We start from the raw sequence: 26,427 nt of genomic DNA, 5'->3' as shown, positions 1-26,427 counted from the left end.
CCGTGAAGTCGGTACAAGACGTGCAGACCGATATTACAGAAAAAATTTTCCAGATAAATACAAGACTGGCTACTGTTGAATCGAGAACGTCAATGGTAGAAGACTTAAAAACTGAAATAACGAGACTTCGTGCCGAGAATGTTTCTGTTAGAGCTAGTCTGACAGACCTGGAGGACAGATCAAGACGAAATAATCTCGTTGTTCATGGTGTACTGGACACTGGTGCTGAAAATTGGGCGGAATCTGAGAAGAAAGTCATAGACGTTATACAAGAGCAGTTCGGGCTAACCATAGAGACTGACAACATTGAACGTGCACATAGAATAGGGTCATATAAGCCTAACAGAATTCGCCCTATTATTGTCAAGTTCGCATCCTATAAAACACGTGATCTCATCCTGAAAAGCAAACCAAGGCAGGATGCAAGTACTGTCGCAGTCGTACCTGATTTTTCCCTACGCACACGCACTGCCCGAAGAAAGTTAGTCGAACACGGAAAAACTCTCAATGTTGCTTTTAAACTGCGTTACAACAAGCTATATGCAAATGGAAAGTGCTTTGTTTATGATGTAGAGTCAGACACCGTTCGAGAACTGGAATATAATAATGGTGAAAGGTCCACTGTCCATAGAGCACAACGCGACACTAGTCCTCTTGATGGTCAACCTTCTGTGTCTTGTCCGTCTGCGTCTGCACAAACATAGCAATTACGCACGCTTAGCCGGCATTCAAACAACGACCGTGTCTCAGTCTTGTACACGAACATTCGTAGCGTTATTAAGCACCGTGATGAATTTGCCCAATCATTGATTCCTCTGAGGTAGATATCATTGCTTTAACGGAGACGTGGCTGTCCTCCAAAATACGCAATAGTGAGTTGTTTCATTGTAAGAAAAACCACAATGTGTATCCTAATGACAGAGGGAATAGAACTGGTGGCGGAGTTCTGATTGCGGTGTCAACGCATTTTCAATCCCAGTTAATTGACATCCCATCTCCTTTAGAAATGGTTTGGGTAACCGTAGCCTGTAAGCACAGGAAGATCATAATTGGTTCATGCTACAGACCACCGTCGTATGGTAACAACTTTGTGAACCAATTACATGACGCATTAAATATGGTTGTGGCCCGCTTCCCTCGATTGCCTATCTTTCTTGTCGTAGATAATTATCCGTCCATTAACTGGGCAGCTCACGACACACAGTGTATGTCAACGTCAAATGAATGCTCCGATTTCCTAGAATTGTGTAAAATCTTTAACGTTACACAGTTGGTTACGAACCCTACCAGGATATCCCAGTCATGTTCGAACATTCTTGATCTGCTACTAACAACATGTCCTGATATTGTAAGTGACGTTTCGAATCTCGATGGACTCAGTGACCACTCTACGCTGCAATATTACATTAATATCTCAGTTGATCGTTATGAGCGTCGTAAAACTTTACGTAACTACAAGGGAGATAATTTTAGTGCTATAAATAATGAGTTATGCAACTATCTTGATGCTTACCTATCTAACTTTTCGTTGCGGTCCGTTGAAACTAATTGGTACTTATTTAAAAATAAGGTGCTGCAGTTGATCGACACTTACATCCCCAAAGTCTTTATTCGTACTCGCGCGCAGTCGCCCTGGTTCAATAGGACTTTAAAACGGTTGCGAAACCGGAAGAAACGGCTGTTCAGAGCAGCTAAGTTGTCTCGGAGTGCGTCGGGGTTCGAAGCCTATTATAATGCGCTGAATGACTACAGGTCCACATTGCGTGAAACGAAACGCAATTTTTTTGACACTACGTTGCCCGAAATGTTAAAACGAAACCCAACGCAATTTTGGAATGTTGTAAATAAGAGGGACGATATTGATATTTTACTGCGTAGTGTGGATGGCAACGCTATTCTTCCATCACAGTGTGCTGACACATTGAATCATGTGTTCTTAAACGCATTCTCATCTATACCATCCGGAGTTTTGCCACGGCTAAATTCACTAAACTACGTTGTCATGGATCCCATAACCATCGACGCTTGTGGTGTAATGAAGATTATCGCTAACCTGAAGCTGTCATCAAGTTGTGGCCAAGACAACATTAACTCGAAGTTCTTAAAAAACACAGCAACTTACCCCTCACTATTTCTTACTCGTATTTTCATGCAATCATTAGAGACGGGTTCCCTTCCTGGCGATTGGAAAATTGGAAAAATCGTCCCTTTGTTCAAGTCTGGTGATAGACACTGTCCTATAAATTACCGTCCAATCTCATTAACAAGTATTCCATGCAAGGTCATCGAGCACATAATTTACTCCCACGTTGCTCAGCACCTCGAATCCAATTGTTTTTTCCACCAAGGGCATCACGGATTTCGAAAGCATTATTCATGCGAAACGCAACTGGTTTCTTTTCTCAACGACCTTCATTCTGTCTTGGACCGTGGGTCTATAACGGACTGCATATTCATCGATATGTCGAAAGCCTTCGACAAGGTCAACCACTTGCATCTCCTCCACAAGCTAAGCACACTCAACATTGATAGCAATGTCCTGGCCTGGATTCGGGGTTTCCTAACGAACCGCCACCAGTACGTTATCGCTAACAATGCCACATCTAACCACGTTCCTGTTTTATCTGGTGTACCACAAGGGTCTGTACTTGGTCCTTTGCTCTTTCTTATCTACATTAACGACCTTCCTAAATCGTTTTCCTGCTCCGTTCGCCTCTACGCCGATGACTGTGTAATATACCAGGAAATAATGGGGCCCGTCCTGTGCTGACCTCCATCGTGTGCACTGCTCCCTGTTGCTTGGCGTTATGCGCTATAGCCTGCCTGTCCTTTATGGGCTCTCCAACACTCACGAGCGGGAACTGCTCAATATTCAAGCCAGAAGTCTCCGTCTCTGTTTGGGAGTGCCAAAGACAACGGAAACCTTCTCTGTTTTGGCGGAGGCACGCGAGCCATCGGTGCTTATTATTCGCGATAGTGTCGCCTTACACGCGTACACACGTTATCTTGCCCGCCATCCAGCCCATTACCTCTGTGACATTGCGCAACGTTATCCCGCATCTGCATTCGGTCAAGCTATTTGCCGTTTACGAAGCAACATCCCCTCAACTTCCGCCCGGACCTCCTTTGCGCCACCCATGAGGACACTTCACTACCCCACTGTACAAACGTCAATTCCGGCCCTTAGGAAAAAGAAGGTTGTGCCAACAGTTGTGGCCTGCCAACTGACCTTGTTCCACATCTACAGTCACCACCGGCATCGAACCCAAATATACACCGATGCTTCAGTCTCTCTAGTTGGGTCGTCTGCTGCCTTCTGCATCCCAGAGGATGGAGCTGAGCGCGGCTTCAAGCTCCCTCTTATGTCATGTGCTGAGGCCGAGGCATTCGCACTACTGGCCGCTTTGAGACATGTCTCCTCGTGTGCGCCCAGGGCCTGGTCGGTCCTCACCGACAGTAAAGTGGCTCTGGAGGCGCTGGCCTCTTACTCTGCCGCAGTCATCAGTGACACCTACACCACGATCATCGCCCTGCACTCTGAACTTGTATCACTGTGACACGAAGGGGTGTTCCAATGGATTCCGAGCCATGTCGGAATTTCAGGCAATGATCGTGCTGACGCTCTTGCTCGGCAAGCCCACGACACTGAGCAACCAACTGTCTTTCCCCTTGCGCACTCTATGTGCCAGCTGAAAATCCGCCGCTTCACTGCCAACCGCACACAGCTCTTTCAGCAAGAAGCTATACGAACCAATGCCTTCCTTAAATCCATTGACCCTTTAATGACATATGCTGTGTCTGGCCGCATCCAGCGCGTCGAGGAATCGCTGCTTCATCGGCTGCGGCTGAATGTGGCCCGAACTCCTCTCCTCCTATTTAAGATGAATCAGCACCCATCACCTTTTTGCCCAACGTGCAACGTAGAAGCCGATGTGCCACACGTTCTCATTGCCTGCCAGCGGTGCGAAGACCACCGATCGAGTCTCCGGCGCCGCCTTGCTCATCTAGGCTACCGAGAGCTTTCCCTCGCGGTGCTACTTCGCCCTACCCAGCACGCTGAAGTCACATCTGCGCTGACACGATTCCTTCGGGAATCTAAACTCCTGGGCATCCTCTGATGCGTCCTATGCGCAACGATTAGTGAAGGAGCAGTTTCTTCTGTATTTTTTGATAATTTTCTGTATCCCAGCTGTTTTCTTCTGTTGGCTTGAAAGCATTAGGGAATAGCAAGCCCACACCGTTGCTAACCTTTCCCTTCTCTTTTTCTTACTTTGTATTAAACATATCCCCCCCCCCCCAGGAAATAACTAGCACCTCTGACTCTCTCTGCCTACAATCCGATCTTCATAAATTATCAAGCTGGTGTTCTACTTCGCACATGGAAATAAATGTAGAAAAATGTAAGCACCTCAGGGTGGCTCGTAGTAACAACACTTGTCCGTCGTACACAATCGATAACATCGAAGTAGAAAGGGTTACAAATACTTAGGCGTGTATGTAACAACTAACCTGTCATGGGGCCACCACATCGAATACATTACTAATAACGCCACACGCACTTTGGGCTACATTAGACGTAATTTCAGCCTCGCACCAATTAATATAAAACTCACACTTTATCGAACATTAGTACTTCCGAAACTGGAATATGCCGCCTCTGTGTGGGACCCTGGACAATCATCGCTCATTGATCAACTGGAAAGACTGCAAAGCCGTGCTGCTCGTTTTATTCTCGGTAACTATACTCGCACAGCCAGTGTGACCCTGATGAAGTCAACTCTTAATCTATCCCCCTTATCACATCGCCGTCAAACAGCTCGTCTGTGCTTGTTCCACAAAATATATTACCACAATCAAGCTTTAAAACGTTTATTACTTACAAGTCCATCGTACACATAATCGAGAGTGGATCATCGACAAAAGGTCGGCGTCCCCTTTTGCGCTAAGAAAACCTATTTTGACTCATTTGTACCAAAGACATCACAACAATGGAACCATCTTCCTAGTCATATCACGTCCATCACTGATAGCGCACAGTTTAGAAAATCGCTGTTTGATCACTTTAATGTAATATAACCTGCATACCGGGTTTCCAGTAGAGTAGTGGTGATATTTGTTCATTCAGTATTATTGTTAATTCTTTTTTCTCCTTTTTTTTCTTTCATTGAACTTGTTTCTGTTCCACTAGTGTTTACCAGCTTTGTATTATCCTGCTCCCCTCTTTAATGCTGTAAAGCCCTGAGGGTACTCAAATAAATAAATAAATAAATATATATATATATATATATAGACTACAAGTAAGGAAGAGACTTGGGAAGCCGTATAAGGATTAAAAACAGTGTCTACTTTTATTACATTAATTATTAAGGGGGAGGTACTAGAAATAGATTTACAGTTAGGGGTCGACATTTCGGCAGTCAGCGCTGCCTTCAACAGGACTAAACTTGGAAATAGGTGACAAGGGCTTTGATACGACCAAGGAGAACTCTCCTGGAAGACAGCCAACGCCCCTACACTCTAAACCAGGTAACGCATATGTAACGGTTAAGTACCGCTTGGCCAAGAGGTAATTTTTTTTAATGTACCTCTTAAATTTAAGAGGTACACACGCCCTCACATGCGGTACATGAAACGGATAGCGCGCGGCGATTTAGGCCTACCCGTCGGGGTGGTTCCCTTCCTCTACGATATATTAACAGCCCCAGGAAGCTACGCTATACGATAAATATCACAAACAAATATATTTATTCGAAAATTACATCCATTTCAGGGGTAATGCTTGTCCATCGCGAGCGTGCATTATCATGATGCACAAACGCCGAACACACGGGGCACACAACGTATATGGATGAACGCTGACCACTGCATCTCTCCTTCACCATTGCAGCTGCTCTGTGGTCCACACCTTTGGATTGCTGTTATTCCCCAACTTCCGTTTCTTCCGCATAATGTAACACCAACCACAGAAGATGATTGACTCACCCATTCACGACATCGCCTGGACGTAACCTAGGAGAAAATACAATGTAAAAAAATCCAACAACCGAAATAGCTTTCCTGAAAAACATGCCTACTTGCTTGTGTAATCTAGGTATACAGTGCAATCTAGGCTCCTCTCATTCACGCATCAACCTTCGTGAATAAAGCTGAAAGTTCGTTGTCTCCGTCCCTCAGTCGTTGTGTCCAGCGCGCCGGTGATCAGGACCACTGGGAATCGGAGCGAAGACGAACGAAAATGCGTCGTGCGGACGAATAATTACTTCATAGATATAATACGCACCTTAAATGACTCCAATCTTGGAAGCGTCGAACGAGTTTCTTCAAAGACCGAGCAGACTTGTCCTCGCTCCCCGACGTTTCAAAACAAACTGATTTGCCAGCGGTTGCAAGAAACGGATTCTTGCCAAACGTGCGATCCCTCACGGTCACGGGTTCTAGTTATTGCACTCCTTTGATAGAATAATAGTGCTGATCCATTACGGCACTGCTGCATAAGGGAATTTATTGACTGGTATTCGGAATCACGCGAAATATTTTTGCAGCGCATGGAGATCGTGAGAAGGCGTTCGTACTCATGCGCGGGAAACACGCCTTACACATGAGGTACAGCTCTGCTAGAACGCGCTTAAAAGGTACCTAGCCGGTACGGATGGGTCTCGGAGCCCTTGTACCGCTTGAATTTCGCAGTGGTCACGAACTGTACCTGCTGGTTGAGGACTGTACATTATGTGTACCGCTAGGCCCAGATGAGGATCCTCTTTCATGCGGTACATATCGGATGCAGGATTTAGAGTGTACAAGTGCTCAATGGACGACCAGCAAGAATGCTCCTACGACATCACCACCGCCGCTCCACGTTTACTGTCCCCCCTCTCATTTCCCCCTTTTCCCTTGTATATAAGCCCTTGTCACCTATTCGCAAGTTTAGTCCTGTTGAAGGCAGCGCTGACTGCCGAAATGTTTGCCCTAACTGTAAATATATTTCTACTACTTCCCCCTTAATAATTAATGTAATACAAGTAGCAACTGTTTTTAGTCCTTATACGGCTTCCCAAGTCTCTTCATTACTTGTAGTCTATTTTTTTCGCATCCATCTGTACCCAATTATCCATACACACACACACATATATATATACGAATCAGACGATCAGAATCACGACGATCAGAAAGGAAACGAATAGGAAGAAAGTGTAGCTACACTTTCTTCCTTTTCGTTTCCTTTCTGTTGTTCTCTTTTTTTTTTCAGCAAAGTTTGAAGCAGCCCTCACCCTGCCCGGAATTTTCCCCAAAAGCGGACAGTGACCTACGGCGAATGACATCACCACCCGGACTTGGCCTTCTGGAATATTCCCGAATCTGGCCCACTGACAAACGCCGGTGGCGTGCCCGTACCGATGATAACGTCATGTACCAGACCTATTTAAGTAATGTGTAACCAGCTACGCATCTTTTGCCTGACGAAGACAGTGCCACTGTCGAAACGTCGACTCCTTGCCCATTTTACTTTTTAACGCCTATGTAAGAAACTAGTGTTTGTAACTTCCCTAAAATCTGTTTCCGCGTCTTTTTTTGAACTTCTATATATATATAATGTATAATATATAATTCACAGGCTTGCACTGTGGCATTGAGGAGTGCTCAGTCACCCTCCCAGGTGTATATCGCTCGCTGAGCGACCCCTGGTTGCCAATTCCGAACGATGCCCAGCTACCCAGAGCTGACGAGCTGCAGACACGGCGAAACACGTGTCCTCTGGTGCTGTGGCATCGTTCCATGAGTATATATATATATATATATATATATATATATATATATAAGCAGGAAAAATCAGAAGACGACAAAGAGCTTACAGGAAAACACAAAGGGGAGTTTATTAAGACATATAGGGATAGGGGTCGACGTTTCGGCAGTCAGCGCTGCCTTCGACGGGACCGTCGAAGTCCCGTTTCCGAAGGGACAGTCCCGTCGAAGGCAGCGCTGACTGCCGAAACGTCGACCCCTATCCCTATATGTCTTAATAAACTCCCCTTTGTGTTTTCCTGTAAGCTCTTTGTCGTCTTCTGATTTTTCCTGCTTATTTCATTCTCGTGGTCAACCGCCCTCCTAAGCTTCTAATCTATATATATATATATATATATATATATATATAAGTGAAATAATAAGACGGACTACAGATTACAGGAACGTTAACAAAAACTAATTTATTTAATGGGCAATTTAACACATATATTAAAAAAAAGAATGGTCGACGTTTCGACAGTGGCACATTCTTCGTCAGGACTTTTTTTAATATATGTGTTAAATTGCCCATTAAATAAATTAGTTTTTGTTAACGTTCCTGTAATCTGTAGTCCAAGTCTTATTATTTCACTTTTATTCAACTTCGTAGCCCTCTGATATATTAACCTATTTGTTCTATATATATATATATATATGATGATATATATATATATATATATAATGAGTATCTGTTTCTCTACGTGCAGCCATAGAAGCCATTTTAATCTGTAAGTTTGAATTTCAAACACGTCTAGCATCATTTACTTATTATTTTTTTGATGGCTTTTCCCCCCTTTTATATATATATATATATATATATATATATATATATGTTCAAATTAAGCTAACCAATGGAGTTTTAACGTCTGATCTGTTCCGTAAACCCACAGACTCTCAGCAGTATTTGTCATTCCATAGTTGTCATCCTCGCCACACGAAACTGGCCATTCCCTATAGTCAAGCCCTTCGGTATAGGAGAATCTGCTCGAATGACGACGATCTGGACAGAAATTTAGAACAGCTCAACAAACCTTTGTCGGTCGTCAGTATCCACCCGATATAGTTCAAGATGCTCTCAACAGAGCTCGCAAGGCAAACCGTCTAAGCTTACTGGAGAAGAGACAAAACAAATCAGAAAGTAATGCCGTGAACTTAACTGTAACATTCGCCGGAAATATCCCAAACATTAACAACATACTTAGCCGCCACCACAGTATCCTTCTCCAGTCAGAACGCACGAAAAACATATTTCCTAATCCACCACGTGTCGCTTACAGACGTACACGTAACTTACAAGATAGCTTGGTCCGCTCTAAAGTAGGCGAACCCACTAGCCATCCGGCGGGCTGTCATCCATGTAATGGCAGGAGATGCCAGATTTGCAAGTTAATGCAGACCGCACAAACGGTCAGAAGTACGAATTCCAACTTTACCGTCAAGATCAACGCAGACGTAGACTGTAACTCATGCAACGTTATCTATCTAATCCAATGCAACACATGCCGGGCCCAATACGTGGGTCAGACAAAAACTTCTTTCCGAATTAGATTCAACAATCACCGATCGGATGTTACCAAGAACCCTAATCTTCCAGTCTCACGCCATTTCAAACAACCAGAACATTCAATCAACGAAGCCTCAGTTTTTATTCTCCAGTCCAACTTTACCTCCGACCGCTCCCGGGAACAACGGGAATCTTACCTAATTTACAAATTCCCATCGGCCATTAACGAGGACCCTGGCATGCTGTCAACAATAAGAAGTCTAACAACCTAGATAAGACCCTGTTGCCTTTTCTCGTTTCAGGCAGATCAAAATCCCCACTGACCCACAAGGACGATGACCCCACTCCTGGACCTGACACAAAAACGCTCTGGAATTTCCCCAATTGACAACCGCCAGGTGGCGGGAATTTCCCCCAATCGACCACGTCATTCTCAAGCCCCTTATCAGCCTCGCGGCCACATTTAGCTCTTTTGTCCCGAAGAAGGCGGAGCTTCCGCCGTAACGTAGACATCCTCCCTAACTTTTATGATTTTTAAGTTTTAATAAACCCTTTTTTTGTTACTTCCCCTACTTTCGTCTTCTGTCTCCAACTCCAACTTCTCCTCCAACTCCAACTTCTCAAGATATATATATATATATATATATATATATATATATAGAAGTTCAAAAAAAGACGCGGAAACAGATTTTAGGGAAGTTAAAAACACTAGTTTATTACATGGGGAGACGTTAAAAAGTAAAATGGGCAAGGGGTCGACGTTTCGACAGTGGCACTGTCTTCGTCAGGACAAAAGATGCGTAGCTGATTACACATTTCTTAAATAGGTTTGCTACATGACGTCATAATCGGTACGGGCACGCCACTGGCGTTTGTCAGTGAGTCAGATTCGGGAATATTCCAGAAGGTCAAGTCCGGGTGGTGATGTCATTCGCCGTAGGTCACTGTCCGCTTTGGGGAAAATTCCGGGAAGGGTGAGCGCTGCTTCAAACTTTGCTGAAAAAAAAAAAGAAAGAAAGAAAAACAGAAGGGAAACGAAAAGGAGGAAAGTGTAGCTCATCTAGGCGGCCAAATTTGAATGAATACCATGAATGAATGAATACCATGAATGAATACCATGAATACCAATGAATACCAACTTTATCTGGACTTAGATAATTTCGCCCGCCGTCTACGCCTGAAGGAATACTTTCATGACAAACCTAAGTCAGATTCCAACCCATTTAAACCGCTATCCAACTTTACGCCAGAGGCAAACCGTGAAAAGGCTCTGGACATGTACATCCGTGCAGTTCAAAAAGATATCATTAACGCTTACAATAAATCATACAACAGCAAATCGAAGCCAAATCTAACGCCGGCTGAGCAGCGCAGCCTTTCTGAACTTCGGGACCGCAGTGACATAGTCATTAAAAAAGCTGATAAAGGTGGTGCAATCGTAGTAATGGACAAAGAAAACTACATTAACGAAGGTATCCGGCAATTATCGTGCGCATCGTTCTACAAACTCCTCGAGGCTGACCCTACAGAGGAAATTACGGCTTATATTATCCGCAGTCTAAAAGATCTAAAAGCAAGTAAAAAGATAGATTCCACCCTATACGATTATCTACTCCCCAAAGACCCCGCAGCGGGCAGGTTTTATATGCTCCCTAAAATCCATAAACCTGGAAATCCAGGGCGCCCAATAGTTTCATGCAACGGTACAGCTACCGAGAACATTTCAAGCTTTGTTGACCACCTTCTTAAAGATATACCTCCTAAACTACCATCCTACATTAAGGACACCAATCACTTTCTTCAAGTTCTAAGCGAATGTCAGCCTCCTTCTTCCAGTTTGCTAGTCACGCTAGACGTTTCCTCTCTATATACTAACATCCCCCACGAGGATGGCATTGCTGCAGCTGAAAGGGCATTTTCAAAATATTCTGATACCTCATACGATCCTTGTGTCCTATGCACATTTCTCAATCTTATTCTGAAAAATAACAACTTCGAATTTGACGGTAAGCACTACTTGCAAGTTCATGGCACGGCTATGGGTACAAAAATGGCACCTAACTATGCAAATATATTTATGGGAGCTCTAGAGGAAGAATTTCTGTCTAAGCGCCTGAAGAAGCCCACGCTTTACAAGCGGTTCCTCGACGACATCTTCATGGTGTGGCCACACTCAGAAGATGACCTAATCACATTTGTCAGCGACTTTAACAAAGCACATCCGGCCATCAAGTTCACCCATTCTTATTCCCCTTTAACTGTTAACTTTCTCGATGTCCAAGTAAAGTTAACCAACGGGGCCTTGTCCACAAACCTGTTCCGTAAACCTACGGACTCTTAACAGTATCTAGCATTTAACAGTTGTCACCCGCGTCATACTAAACTTGCCATCCCTTACAGCCAAGCACTTCGATACAGGCGCATCTGTTCCAGTGACGATGACTTGGACAGAAATCTAGCTCAACTTAGGGAAACATTCATCGGTCGTCAATTTCCACCTAGCTTAGTTGACGACGCTCTAAACAAAGCCCGCAAAGCAGATCGCAAATCCCTGTTCGAAAACCACAAACGCGTGTTAGATAATGGTTCCGTAAACCTCATCTTAACATTTAGCAGCAATATTCCAAGCGTTAACAATATACTAAACCGTCATCATAGTATCCTTCTCCAATCAGAGCGCGTGGGACAAATTTTCCCTCAGCCACCGCGGGTAACCTACAGGCGCGCGCGCAACCTGCACGATAATCTAGTTAGCTCTAAAGTTAGCAAAGCAGCGCATCCAGGAAACGGCTGTCACCCGTGCGATGGTCGAAGGTGTCAAATATGCAAATTAATGCAAAGCACCCAAGTACTTAAAAGTACTAATTCCAATTTTTCCGTCAAAATTAATGGTGACTTCGACTGTAATTCATCTAACGTCATTTATGTCATTCAGTGCGGCATGTGCCAAGCACAATACGTAGGTCAGACTAAAACATCATTTCGGATCAGGTTCAACAACCACCGATCTGACGTTACCAAAAAGCCAAACCTCCCGGTCTCTCGCCATTTCAAACAACCAGGTCATTCACTAAATAACGTGTCACTTTTTATTCTCCAGTCAAATTTTAGCTCAGATCGGTGCAGGGAACAACGCGAATCTTATCTCATTTACAAATTCCAATCAACCATTAACGAAGATCTGGGAGCACTTTCAACGGTAAGAAATTTGGCCGCCTAGATGAGCTACACTTTCCTCCTTTTCGTTTCCCTTCTGTTTTTCTTTCTTTCTTTTTTTTTTTTCAGCAAAGTTTGAAGCAGCGCTCACCCTTCCCGGAATTTTCCCCAAAGCGGACAGTGACCTACGGCGAATGACATCACCACCCGGACTTGACCTTCTGGAATATTCCCGAATCTGACTCACTGACAAACGCCAGTGGCGTGCCCGTACCGATTATGACGTCATGTAGCAAACCTATTTAAGAAATGTGTAATCAGCTACGCATCTTTTGTCCTGACGAAGACAGTGCCACTGTCGAAACGTCGACCCCTTGCCCATTTTACTTTTTAACGTCTCCCCATGTAATAAACTAGTGTTTTTAACTTCCCTAAAATCTGTTTCCGCGTCTTTTTTTGAACTTCTGTAAAACTTCGTGGCCGTTTGATAATCCTTTTACCTCACCCTATATATATATATATATATATCTTTATAATTCACTGGCTTGCACTGTGGCATTGAGGAGTGCTCGGTCACCCTCCCAGGTGTATATCGCTCGCTGAGTGACCCCTGGTTTGCCAATCCCGAACGATGCGCAGCTACCCAGGGCCGACGAGCCGCAAACACGGCGAAACACGTGTCCTCTGGTGCTGTCGCATCGTTCAATGAGTATCTGTTTCTCTACGTGCAGCCATAGAAGCCATCTTAACTGTAAGTTTGAATTTCAAACACGTCTAGCATCATTTACCTATTTTTTTAATGGCTTTCCCCCCTCTTTATATATATATATATATATATAAAAGTGAAATAATAAGACTTGGACTACAGATTACAGGAACGTTAACAAAAACTAATTTATTTAATGGGCAATTTAACACATAGATTAAAAAAAAGAAAAGAATGGTCGACGTTTCGACAGTGGCACTGTCTTCGTCAGGACAAAAGAGGTACAAGGGTTGCATATTGCTTAAATAGGTTTCCTGGGTGACGTCACAATCGGTGCAAGTATGCCATGTGGCAGTTGTCTGAGTCATATTCTGGAACATTCCGCAAGGTCAAGTCCGGGTGGTGATGTCATCTTTCTTGGGGAGCCAGCTCAGGGTGAGCTGTACTGAGGCCATAGCTGAAAAGAAAACAAAGGAAAATAAAAGGAAAAAAAATGGGAAAGTATATCCCATCTAGACGACCAGATTCCTTACTGTTGAAAGTACACCGGGATCTTCGTTAATGATTGATTGGAATTTGTAAATGAGGTAAGACTCGCGTTGTTCCCTGCCTCTATCGGAGCTAAAGTTTGATTGAAGAATAAAAAGGGCAACGTCATTTATTGAATGACCCGGCTGGTTGAAATGACGAGAAACAGGAAGATTTGGCTTTTTATTAACGTCCGACCGGTGGTTGTTGAACCTGATCCGAAAAGATGTTTTGGTTTGACCTACGTATTGTGCTTGACACGCGTTGCACTGAATGGCATAAATGACGTTGGATGAATTGCAGTCAAAGTCACCATGGATTTTGACGAAGAAATTAGAATTTGTGCTGTTAAGCACGTGGGCACTTCGCATTAGTTTGCATATTTGACATCTGCGGCCATTGCACGGGTGGCAGCCTGCCGTCGGACTTGTTGGTCGGTTGACTTTGGAGCTGACTAGATTATCGTGGAGGTTTTGCGAGCGCCTGTAGGTCACACGTGGCGGTTCCGGGAAGATTTGTCGCATGCGCTCTGACTGACAAAGAATACTGTGGTGGCGATTAAGTATACTGTTGATGTTGGAAACATTATTGTTGAATGTTACAACGAGGTTGACGGAACCACTGTCTGATTTGCGGTTGCGGTTTTGGAACAGAGCTTTGCGATCTGCCCTGCGGGCCTTCCTTATTGCGTCCTCAACTAAACTGGGTGGGAATTGGCGACTGATGAATGTTTGCTTGAGTTGGTTCAAATTTCTATCCAGATCACTGTCGCTGGAACAGATGCGTCTATAACGAAGTGCCTGGCTGTAGGGGATAGCAAGTTTAGTGTGCCGCGGGTGGCAACTCTTGAAAGCTAGGTACTGCTGGGAGTCCGTAGGTTTACGGAACAGGTCCGTAGTTAGGACCCCGTCCGTTAACTTTACCTGGACATCTAAGAAGTTAACAGTTAGAGCTGAGTAAGAATGGGTAAATTTGATAGACTGATGTGCTTGGTTAAAATTGTTAATGAATATATTGAGATCGTCCTCGGAATATGGCCAAACCATAAAGATGTCGTCCAGAAAACGCTTGTACAACGTCGGCTTTTTCTCGCATTGGAACAGAAATGCCTCCTCCAGATTACCCATAAAGATGTTTGCATAATTTGGTGCCATCTTAGTGCCCATAGCCGTGCCACTGACTTGCAAGTAATGTTTACCATCAAATTCAAAGTTGTTATTTTTCAGAATAAGGTTAAGGAATGTGAATAGAACACAAGGATCGTATGAGTTGTCCGAATATTTTAAAAACGCCCTTTGAGCTGCAGCAATGCCATCTTCGTGGGGGATGTTGGTATAGAGGGAAGAAACGTCTAGCGTGACCAGCAAACTTGAGGGAGGAGGTTGGCACTGACTTAATATTTCCAGGAAGTGATTTGTATCTTTAATGTAGGATGGAAGTTTTGGGGGTATATCTTTAAGAAGATAATCTACAAAGCTGGAAATATTTTCGGTAGCTGTACCGTTACACGAAACATTACATTACATTAAAGATACAAATCACTTCCTGGAAATATTAAGTCAGTGCCAACCTCCTCCCTCAAGTTTGCTGGTCACGCTAGACGTTTCTTCCCTCTATACCAACATCCCCCACGAAGATGGCATTGCTGCAGCTCAAAGGGCGTTTTTAAAATATTCGGACAACTCATACGATCCTTGTGTTCTATTCACATTCCTTAACCTTATTCTGAAAAATAGCAACTTTGAATTTGATGGTAAACATTACTTGCAAGTCAGTGGCACGGCTATGGGCACTAAGATGGCACCAAATTATGCAAACATCTTTATGGGTAATCTGGAGGAGGCATTTCTGTTCCAATGCGAGAAAAAGCCGACGTTGTACAAGCGTTTTCTGGACGACATCTTTATGGTTTGGCCATATTCTGAGGACGATCTCAATATATTCATTAACAATTTTAACCAAGCACATCAGTCTATCAAATTTACCCATTCTTACTCAGCTCTAACTGTTAACTTCTTAGATGTCCAGGTAAAGTTAACGGACGGGGTCCTAACTACGGACCTGTTCCGTAAACCTACGGACTCCCAGCAGTACCTAGCTTTCAAGAGTTGCCACCCGCGGCACACTAAACTTGCTATCCCCTACAGCCAGGCACTTCGTTATAGACGCATCTGTTCCAGCGACAGTGATCTGGATAGAAATTTGAACCAACTCAAGCAAACATTCATCAGTCGCCAATTCCCACCCAGTTTAGTTGAGGACGCAATAAGGAAGGCCCGCAGGGCAGATCGCAAAGCTCTGTTCCAAAACCGCAACCGCAAATCAGACAATGGTTCCGTCAACCTCGTTGTAACATTCAACAATAATGTTTCCAACATCAACAGTATACTTAATCGCCACCACAGTATTCTTTGTCAGTCAGAGCGCATGCGACAAATCTTCCCGGAACCGCCACGTGTGACCTACAGGCGCTCGCAAAACCTCCACGATAATCTAGTCAGCTCCAAAGTCAACCGACCAACAAGTCCGACGGCAGGCTGCCACCCGTGCAATGGCCTCAGATGTCAAATATGCAAACTAATGCGAAGTGCCCACGTGCTTAACAGCACAAATTCTAATTTCTTCGTCAAAATCCATGGTGACTTTGACTGCAATTCATCCAACGTCATTTATGCCATTCAGTGCAACGCGTGTCAAGCACAATACGTAGGTCAAACCAAAACATCTTTTCGGATCAGGTTCAACAACCACCGGTCGGACGTTAATAAAAAGCCAAATCTTCCTGTTTCTCGTCATTTCAACCAGCCGGGTCATTCAATAAATGACGTTGCCCTTTTTATTCTTCAATCAAACTTTAGCTCCGATAGAGGCAGGGAACAACGCGAGTCTTACCTCATTTACAAATTCCAATCAATCATTAACGAAGATCCCGGTGTACTTTCAACAGTAAGGAATCTGGTCGTCTAGATGGGATATACTTTCCCATTTTTTTCCTTTTATTTTCCTTTGTTTTCTTTTCAGCTATGGCCTCAGTACAGCTCACCCTGAGCTGGCTCCCCAAGAAAGATGACATCACCACCCGGACTTGACCTTGCGGAATGTTCCAGAATATGACTCAGACAACTGCCACGTGGCATACTTGCACCGATTGTGACGTCACCCAGGAAACCTATTTAATAGCGTCCTCGATAAACTTGCTCCGGGATTGCCCCGAAACCACAGTGGTGCATGGCGCTCTACACTGGCGGTGCCCTGGGCGGAGGCATTATCGAACATGAAGCTGCATTGCACTGGTGGATCTGATGGATACTAGCATGCGCTACCTAGAGATCTGTGCTCGTTGTGGCTCGTAGGCTGCGCGACCCGTAGCGAGAGGCACCTGGCGAGCGGCACCGATCGAATGCCATGCTGACGATGACTGTCTGCTGCTACTTGCACGGCTACATCTGGCTACTTGCCGCTTCCGCCTTCCTCCGTGCTTCCGGCAATCGCGATGCTTCTTGGGATTGCACTCTGGCGCTCGGCCGATTTTCTTGGTGTGGGTTCGGGGCAACTCAGTGCTGCACTGAACGGGTGCACTCCTTTAATCGAGGACGTTCAGTGCGCACCAGAGCAGTTTATCGAGGATGGCAAGCCGCACCAGGTCGCACCGGGGCGCACCGGTGCAGTTTATCGAGGACGCTATAAGCAATATGCAACCCTTGTACCTCTTTTGTCCTGACGAAGACAGTGCCACTGTCGAAACGTCGACCATTCTTTTTTTTAATCTATGTGTTAAATTGCCCATTAAATAAATTAGTTTTTGTTAACGTTCCTGTAATCTGTAGTCCAAGTCTTATTATTTCACTTTTATTCAACTTCGTAGCCGTCTGATATATTAACCTATTTGTTCTATATATATATACGTATATGTTTAAATAAAGGAATGCGGTTGACCACGAAAAATAAAGATATTGGATAAGGATCAAAAGTGGAGACAGTGCTTCCACAGGACAAGGTATAAAAGGGGAACTTTATTTAAAACTAAGAGGGGGTACTCGACGTTTCGACAGCAGCGCTGTCTTCAAGACAGCGCTGCTGTCTCTCTCTCTTACTCCCCTCTTACCACAGTGAAGACAGTGAAGTATACTAGGGAAAATTACTAGCTCCGTATACTGGCTCCGGCTATGTTTTTCTTACAGGGAAAACAATAGCCGGAGTTTGACTTACAAACATATGCTATACGCGTAGCCAAAGAGCTCCGGCTATTTTTTCCCCCTAGTATACTTCAGTGGCTTTGTACTAGGCTTTCAGTGGTGAGTTAGCCCACCCTGACGGGAGGAATCACGTGTTACGTGACCTTCTGATGCCATCCGCTCAAACGTTGCCTGCCTGCGTACTGCTGATGAGGCCCAAGAAGGCCAAATCAGCTGTCCAGTACTGGCATGGCGACGTTTGACTTACAAACTTATATATATATATATATATGTACGTTAAAGAGGTTAATATATCAGACGGCCGCGAAGTTGAATAAAAGTAAAATAACAAGACGCGCTCAACAGGTTACAGGAAAGTTAACAAAAACTTATTTATTTAATAGATAATTTAACATATAGATTATAATATGTTATGAAACGTTTAAAAGAACATGGACGTTTCGATAGTGGCACTGTCTTCGTCAGGACAAAAGAGGTACAAGGGTTCTACATTGCTTAAATCGGTTCGGTAAGTGACGTCACAATGGGTGCAAGTATGCCACGTGTAAGTTTTCCGTGAGTCATATTCTGGAACATTCCGCAGGGTCAAGTCCGGGTGGTGATGTCATTCTTCTTTGGGCGCCAACTAAGAGTGAACCGTACTGAGGCCTTAGCTGAAAAAAAAAGCGGAAAAATAAAAGGAAAAAAGGAAAGTATATCCCGTCTCGGCGACCAGATTCCTTACTGAGTACACCGGGATCTTGATTAATGATTGATTGGAATTTGTAGGTAATTGAGGTAAGACTCGCGTTGTTCCCTATCGCTATCGGATCTAAAGCTTAATTGGAGAATAAAAAGGGCGACATCATTTATTGAATGACCAGGCTGTTTGAAATGACGAGAAACAGGAAGGTTTATCTTTTTGTTAACGTCCGATCGGTGGTTGTTGAACCTGATCCGAAAAGATGTTTTGATTTGACCTAAGTGTTGTGCTTGACACGCGTTGTACTGAATGGCATAAATGGCGTTGGATGAATTAGGGTCAAAGTCACCATGAATTTTGACGAAGAAACTAGAATTTGTGCTCGTAAGCACGTGGGCACTTTGCATTAGTTTGCATATTTGACGTATGCGGCCATTGCACGGATGGCAGCCTGCTGTCGAAGTTGTTGGTCGGTTGACTTTGCAGCTGACTAGATTATCATGGAGGTTTTGCGTGCACCTGTGGGTCACACTTGGGGGTTCCGGGAAGATTTGTCCCATGCGCTCTGACTGACGAAGAATACTGTGTGTGGCGGTTAAGTATACCGTTGATGTTTGAAACATTATTTTCGACTGATGAATGTTTGCTTAAGTTGGTTCACATTTCTGTCCAGATCCCTGTCGCTGGAACAGATGCGTCTATAACGAAGTGCCTAGCTGTAAGAGACAGCTAGTTTAGCGTGCCACGGGTGGCAACTATTGTAAGCTAGGTAGTGCTGGGAGTCCGCACGCTTACGGAACAGCTCCGTAGTTAGGACCCCGTCCATTAACTTCACCTGGACATCCAGGAAGTCAGCAGTTAGAGCTGAGTAAAAATGGTTGAATTTGATAGCCGGGTGTGCCGGATGGTTAAAATCGCTAATGAATATATTGAGGTCGTCCTCCGAATATGGCCAAGCTATAAAGATATCGTCCAGAAAACGCTTGCACAACGTCGGCTTTTTCTCGCGTTGGAACAGATATGCCTCTTCCAGATCACCCATAAAAATGTTTGCATAATTTCGTGCCATCTTAGTGCCCATAGCCGTGCCACTGACTTGCAAGTAATGTTTGCCATCAAATTCAAAGTTGTTATTTTTCAGAATAAGGTTAAGGAACGTGAATAGAACAGAAGGATCGTATGAGTTGTTCGAATACTTGAAAAACGCCCTTTGAGCTGCAGCAATGCCATCTTCGTGGGGGATGTTGGTGTAAAGGGAAGAAACGTCTAGCGTGACCAGCAAACTTGAAGGAGGAGGTTGACACTGACTTAATACTTCCAGGAAATGATTTGTATCTTTAATGTGGGATGGATTTTTTTTTTGGGGGGGGTATATCTTTAAGAAGATAATCTACAAAGCTGGAAATATTTTCGGTAGCTGTACCGTGACACGAAACTATGGGGCGGCCTGGGTTCCCAGGTTAATGAATCTTGGGGAGCATGTAAAATCTGCCTGGCACGGAATCTCTAGCAAGTAAGTACTCGTACAGGGTGGAGTCTATCATTTTGCTGGTTTTCAGATCTTTCAGGTTACGGATAACATTCGCAGTGATCTGTTCGGTAGGGTCAGCTTCGAGGACTTTGTAAAATGATGTGCAAGATAACTGCCGAATACCCTGTTAATCCGTTTTGTTCATTACCACAATTGCACCACCTTTATCTGTTTTTTTTTATAACCAGATCATCACGTTTTTGAAGATCGGAAAGGCTACGGTGTTCAGCTGGCGATAAATTTGACTTTGATTTACGATTGGATGAATGGCTGTACGCTTAATAATATCATTTTGGACTGCGCGTACGTACATATCCAGGGCTTTATCACAGTTTTGCCGTCTGATGTAAAACTCGACGGCTGTTTGAAAGGGTTGGAGCCTGACTTGGGCTTGTCATGGGAGTATTACCTGAGGCGTAAGCGGTGGGCGAAGTTATCTAAATCTATGTGAAATTTATATTCATTTAACTTATTGTTGCTGGGACAATATCAGAGGCCATGGCTGAGTAAATACATTTCGGAATCAGTGAGACTATGGGATGACAAGTTAACGACATTATGAGACTTAGGGCATTCGAGATTGCCGGGATCAGTGGAGGCGCCGTCTTGATTTTGATTAATAATAGTGTGCTGGGCCTGTGATGACGTACTAGTAATTTGAACAATACTTATCGGGTGACCATCCTGAAATGTTGTTTCAGGATGGTCAAAGAACCCGGTCAGGTCTTTTGGCTGTCGCGGAGGCCTTGTTGCAGAAGTTCAAGGGTAGAACGCCGGGGGGCAGACTGGCTTTGGAACGGAATTCCTTCAGACCTGTTGTTGTGCCCTATATACATAGGGTAACCCACAACACGAAGAAGGTGGCCAACAAGTTCGGTGTTCCTTTGGTGTTCTCGGCCCCTTGGAAACTGGGAGCCCTTTGCCGGAAGGTCAACGGTCCTGCAGTTGATGTGAAGAGCTGTGGAAAAAAATATATGTCGCCTTACGAGGAATGTCGCGTAAGTGTCGTGTACGAAATTCCCCTCTCCTGTGGTAGAGTTTACATTGGACAGACAGGTAGATGCACCAATGATAGAGCTAGGGAGCATGAAAGATCGTTAAAAAGTATGGACAAATTGCACCTACCCACTCATTGTAAAAAATGCAAATGTACCCCCGATTTTAAATCAATAAGAATTCTGGGCAGGAGCAGAGATAAGTTTGCCCGTCAACTTTTGGAGGCCTCCTTTTTCGGAAAGAAAAGTTCTCTCTGTATCAGCGATACATCTATCTCGCTTGCCTCGGGTGAGAGGCGGTTACTTGAACAGGCGAAAAACTAGATTGTCTAGTAAAATTTTTAAGTTTTTTGGTTGTTCTTATCTACCTGCTTTTCCTTTTTTGCTCTTTCCTGTTTCCTTCCTGTAGCTGCGCACCCTTCAGTGCAGTAAAATTTAGTTGGAGTAAGCGCCCGTGTGTGTCTTATGTTCCTCCCGTGGTTGTCGTTTTCGCGCTGTTTTTTCCCGGTCTAGCAATGAATTACCAACCAGCCCAACAAAGCATTTTGTTGAGCTTTTTACGTTTACTGCAGTGCACGGCTTCTTCCCTGTTCTTAGCGAAGCGTGCTGAATCTGAGTTATGGTTGTCACCAAGAGCGGTTTTATCGCGAATAATTTTACCTTCGTGAGAAAATTGGCAGATAGCGTCATCACAATGGGGTAATAACGCATCGATTGACGCGGTAGAGGTATTGTTGAGAATCTCATTCCACTTATCTTGGTGTTGATTTTTGAGGGGGAGCGTGGGTTTAAGGTTGATAGCAAGTCCTTTGGGAATTTTGTGTTGCTTGTAGAGTTGCAGACTTTCACATAACTTGTCATAAAGTCGGAATGACACGTTTTGTATGTATATATGTATGAATATACAGGGTGTCTCAGTTAAATCCCCGGGCTAAATAATTCGCGAACGGGTGCACCAATCCAATAACTTTCTTTTTTACAAGTATCTGTCCGATACCGCCTACAGGCTACGCACCGTGTGAATGACTGGGAGGCGCGCATTATTTAATTAAAAATTCAAAAGTGTTTCGTGAAAAACAAATTCTAAAGCAGGGCGCCGTCGGCATTAAATTGGGTACTACCCATTTTGGGACCTTTAGTGGACACCTTTTCAATAAAAATCTGCCACCGAAGCGGGTCATTTGTTGCAGTAATTAATTGGTTTCGGTTTACATATTTTTGTCGCGGCTGGTCGCGGTTAAGAGCAAAAGGACGCTCTTCCACTCCCTTATCCACCAATGAATTACGTGTTCTTGAGCTTACTTTGCAACGGGGAGTGCAGAAGAAAAAGTAACAGCGTCATAAAGGCTTCGCCAGTCCACCACCCCGCGTATCTGAGTGATATGCACCCTTTCTCTGTTATGATCGTACGGACGAAACATAGTTTATCGCATAGTACCTTGATATCACATGCTTTCCACTAACACAGCACTGGCCCCAATTTTTTCTTCAGCACTCCCCGTTGCGAAGTAAGCTCAAGAACACGGAATTCATTGGTGGATAAGGGAGTGGAAGAGCGTGCTTTTGCGCTTCACCGCCACCAGCCGCGACAAAAATATGTAAACCGAAACTAATTAATTACTGCAACAAATGACCCGCTTGGGTGGCACATTTTTATCGAAAAGGTGTCCACTGAAGGTCCCAAAAGGGGTAGTACCTATTTTAATGCCGACGGCGCCCTGATTTAGAAGTTATGTTTTTCACGAAACTCATTTGCATTTTGATTTAAATAATGAGCGCCCGCCACTCATTCACACGGTGCGCAGCTTGTAGGTAGTATCGGACAGATACTTGTAAAAAAGAAAGTTCTTCGATTGGTGCACCCGTTCGTGAATTATTTAGCCCGGGGATTTAACTGAGACACCCTGTATATTCATATACAAAACGTGTCATTCTGACTTGATAAAAAAAGGGGGCGACGGAAAAATACAAGGTAAACGGCATTTGTGTGGCAACTAAATTTGGCACTTTGCAAAAATATTTATTTGATTTTAATTAAAAGAAACTGAATTACTTTAATTGAACTCTAAAATTTCCGAAGTCAACCTATGGTGTCTTTTATTTATTTATTTTTGCAGAATTCGAGAGCCCGTAGCGAACTTAGTCAGATCCACCAAGAAACCCGCTCGATATTGCAAATGGAACTGCCCAAAAAAAGTCCCGAAACTGAGGCTTCAAAGTTTCGGGTGTTCAACGGTGCACCAAGTCAGTCGCAAAGATGCACGGAGAGGAAAACATGGTCCTGCAAAAGAAGGCTGAGGCTGGCGATCGTGTTTCGATGGACAGCCGCAACGCGAGTGTGAGAAAAAGGTCCATTGCATTGGTGACTCATTTCTATCCAACTGCTTAGTGGTTCATACTTGTAGCTAGACAGCCAAGGCTCATTCAGAAGGCTCATTCATTGCTGAATATTACAAACCTTGAATAAAACAGCCTACATCAACATGCCGCCGCCTCCTGCTGTTCACGCTGCTCATAACCACAGTTGCTAATGAGAAATAAAAAAAAAACTGTCCAGGGTACGATGTACACATCTCAGAACACACTCTATCCACCCACACGAGTAAAGTTGCCTTCACCTGGTTGCATGCGTGTGTTAGGTGAAGCATACCCCTGTGAAGAAGATTAGGATCGTTTTTCCTACAGTGCGTGCTTTGCAGTTCAACATAAAAATTGATTTCAATGGCTCTCAAGCAGAATGGCAAAGAAAATCCACAAATGATGCTATGGAGTGAAGCGCGTTCATTCTTAAGAAGGAATTTTGTCACAGATAGTGCGCTCCAACGTGCCCACAAAAAAATAAAATAAAATAAAAAATAAACATTCAATCTGTATTAAACAGACCGCAAAAAAACTCATCGTGATGCCATGCAACGAAGCCCACACGCGTTGGAAATCAAAAAAGCTGAGCAGGAAGAAGCTCGTGATCGAGAAAACATCGATACTTGAAGCTGTGCAGAGAAGCTGGTTCGAGAGAAAAACAATTTGGATGTTGCTCGATCAAGAAACTTTATACAGCTGTGAAGCTTGGGCTCGATTTTGTTTTAGACAGCGTGCGTTGCACTTCAACATACGAAATTAACTAAATCAAGGAGAACGACAAAGCACAGTGGTGCTATGCGGTGAAGCTCAAGAATGTTTCTCGCAGTGACGCTCCAACGCTTATTAAACAAAGTGGTTGGTGCTATGCAGTGAAGCTTCGCAAGTGCTCAATCTCAAAAAGAAGACTGAACCAAAGCTAAGTACGGAGAAACACAATTTCACATTGCGTTCAGAGCTCTTCTGGGGAAAACATTTCCATCGTATATATTTCACGCAACACACCTCGCACACGCTCCTTCGAAACAGAGCCCAACTGGAAGCACCATTAGAAATATAAGATCAGGGTGATCACACAACGTCGAATTATGAACAAGTTCATCTCGGAAAAATGGGCTCACCTTAAGAGCATCACAGTTACAAATATCATGCACATAGATTCACAAACTTGTAACGCGACGCTGGACAGCAGGGCAGGGAAAGATTAATTTCGCTCGCGTGGACAGCTCACACCATTTTAGCGTGCACGCGCACACCTCACACGCCGTAGCTACATATATACAAACACAATTTTGAATACATGATCCGCGGATGGTAGCGACGCCCATGCGCCGATATAGACGTATCAAAATATCGCGCACCTTGTAGGTTAACAAACCTACCACCATGTGTACAAAGAATAGAAGAATGTCTACAACTTACCGTGCTGGGTGCCGGTCGCACAGAAAACTAGGTAGCCGGAGCACACGCGCGTAATATACCACTCCCCGTGCGTGCCCCCAACACGCTCAGTGGGACCATGTGTTGTATATCAATGCTCGCCTGTTTCCGCGTGGGTGTAAATACGTTTTCCGATAAACTGGGTCACCTTAAGGATGAGCCGACTGCATGCCATAATGTGTTCGAGCCACCTGTCTGAGCTGTTATATCTGAGCTTCCGCAGTTTGGGGTCATACAATGTGAAGCTGCGTTGGTGATATTGAAGGAGCATTGTTGTGCAACGTCACCAACGCCGCTGCACGTGTACTTGTGCCCTCTCCCCTTCCCCTTGTATATAAAACCTTGTCACCTAGTTTAGACCTGTTGAAGGCAGCGCTGACTGCCGAGACGTCGACCTGTAACTGTGAATCTATTTCTAGTAAGGTCCCCCCCCCCCCAATTATTAATGTGATAAAAGTAGCAACTGTGTTTAATCTTTCTAAGGCTTCCCAAGTCTCTTCATTACTTGTCTATTTTTTTCGGGCCCACCTGCACCCAGTAATCCATATATATATATATATATATATATATATATATATATATATATATATATATATATATATACAGGGTGTCCCACCGAAAGAGGGCCAGGGGCTAAAAAAAAACGGAGTGCTTTACACAAATGCAACCAACTGTACGTGTTGGCAGTTGTGTGGTCTATCAAAAAAAAATTCATCGCCCCTTGTCAATTAATTAGCGGTAATTAATTTTCCAACTTTTTAATCATCGGTTTTAGCTCTCAGATGTCAATGAGGAGGTTGTAGTAGATGTTGAAAGAGACACAACTGAAGTAGTTCGAGGTCGCTATGGCTTGTGGTTTCGTTTTTTCCCGAGCTTAAAAGTCCGGCAATCCAGCACGCGCGCGCGACCATTCCAGCGCCCTCCGGCGTACATTGACTTTGATATTAGCACTTGGAGACCATCCTTGGGCCACTTCACACAAGAGGGAGATATTTCACCTGTTTCACGGCACACCTATCAGAGTACACTGCAATCGTCGCGCGCGGGCGCCGAATTATGGGAAGCGCTCTGTGGAGCGCTCTATGACTGCACGCAGAGAAACAGATACTCATGGAACGATGCGACAACACCAGAGGACACGTGTTTCACCGTGTTTGCGGCTCGTCAGCCCTGGGTAGCTGCGCATCGTTCGGGATTGGCAAACAAGGGGTCACTCACCGGGGTAGCTCATGCAGCGGTGCTGTCGCATCGCTCCATTAGTATATATATATATATAAGTGAACAAAAATAGCAGATGCTCTTTGGCTGCACGTTGAACATATGTTTATAAGTCCCAAACGTTGCCACACCAGCACTGGACAGCTGTTTCGGCCTTATTGGGTCTTCATCAGCAATGCGTAGGTGGGCGATGTTTGAGCGAGTGGCGTCGGAAGGTCACGTGGAACGTGATGTCCTGCCGTCAGGGTGAGAAACTCACCTCTGAAAGCCCAGTGCGAAGCCAGTAAAGCATAGTGAAGAAAATTAGCAGAGGCTCTTTGGCTGCACGTTGAAC

At 44.2% G+C, this 26,427-nt stretch overlaps 1 protein-coding gene and 1 long non-coding RNA gene across 3 annotated transcripts in view; one reads left to right on the top strand and one right to left on the bottom strand.

Moving 5' to 3' along the window:
* LOC135378723 (uncharacterized) overlaps positions 1-26,427 on the top strand; it is a 65,457-nt gene that overhangs the window by 30,157 nt on the left and 8,873 nt on the right. The window lies entirely within an intron of this gene.
* Positions 1-26,427, bottom strand: part of LOC135378724 (uncharacterized) — a 44,116-nt gene that overhangs the window by 9,859 nt on the left and 7,830 nt on the right. The gene's annotated exons all lie outside the window — the stretch shown is intronic.

This window comes from Ornithodoros turicata, chromosome 1 (genome assembly GCF_037126465.1).
Source record: "Ornithodoros turicata isolate Travis chromosome 1, ASM3712646v1, whole genome shotgun sequence".
Taxonomy (NCBI): Eukaryota; Metazoa; Arthropoda; class Arachnida; order Ixodida; family Argasidae; genus Ornithodoros; species Ornithodoros turicata.
The sequence above is the reverse complement of the archived record's forward strand: the minus strand, read 5'-3'. Positions and strand labels throughout refer to the sequence as shown.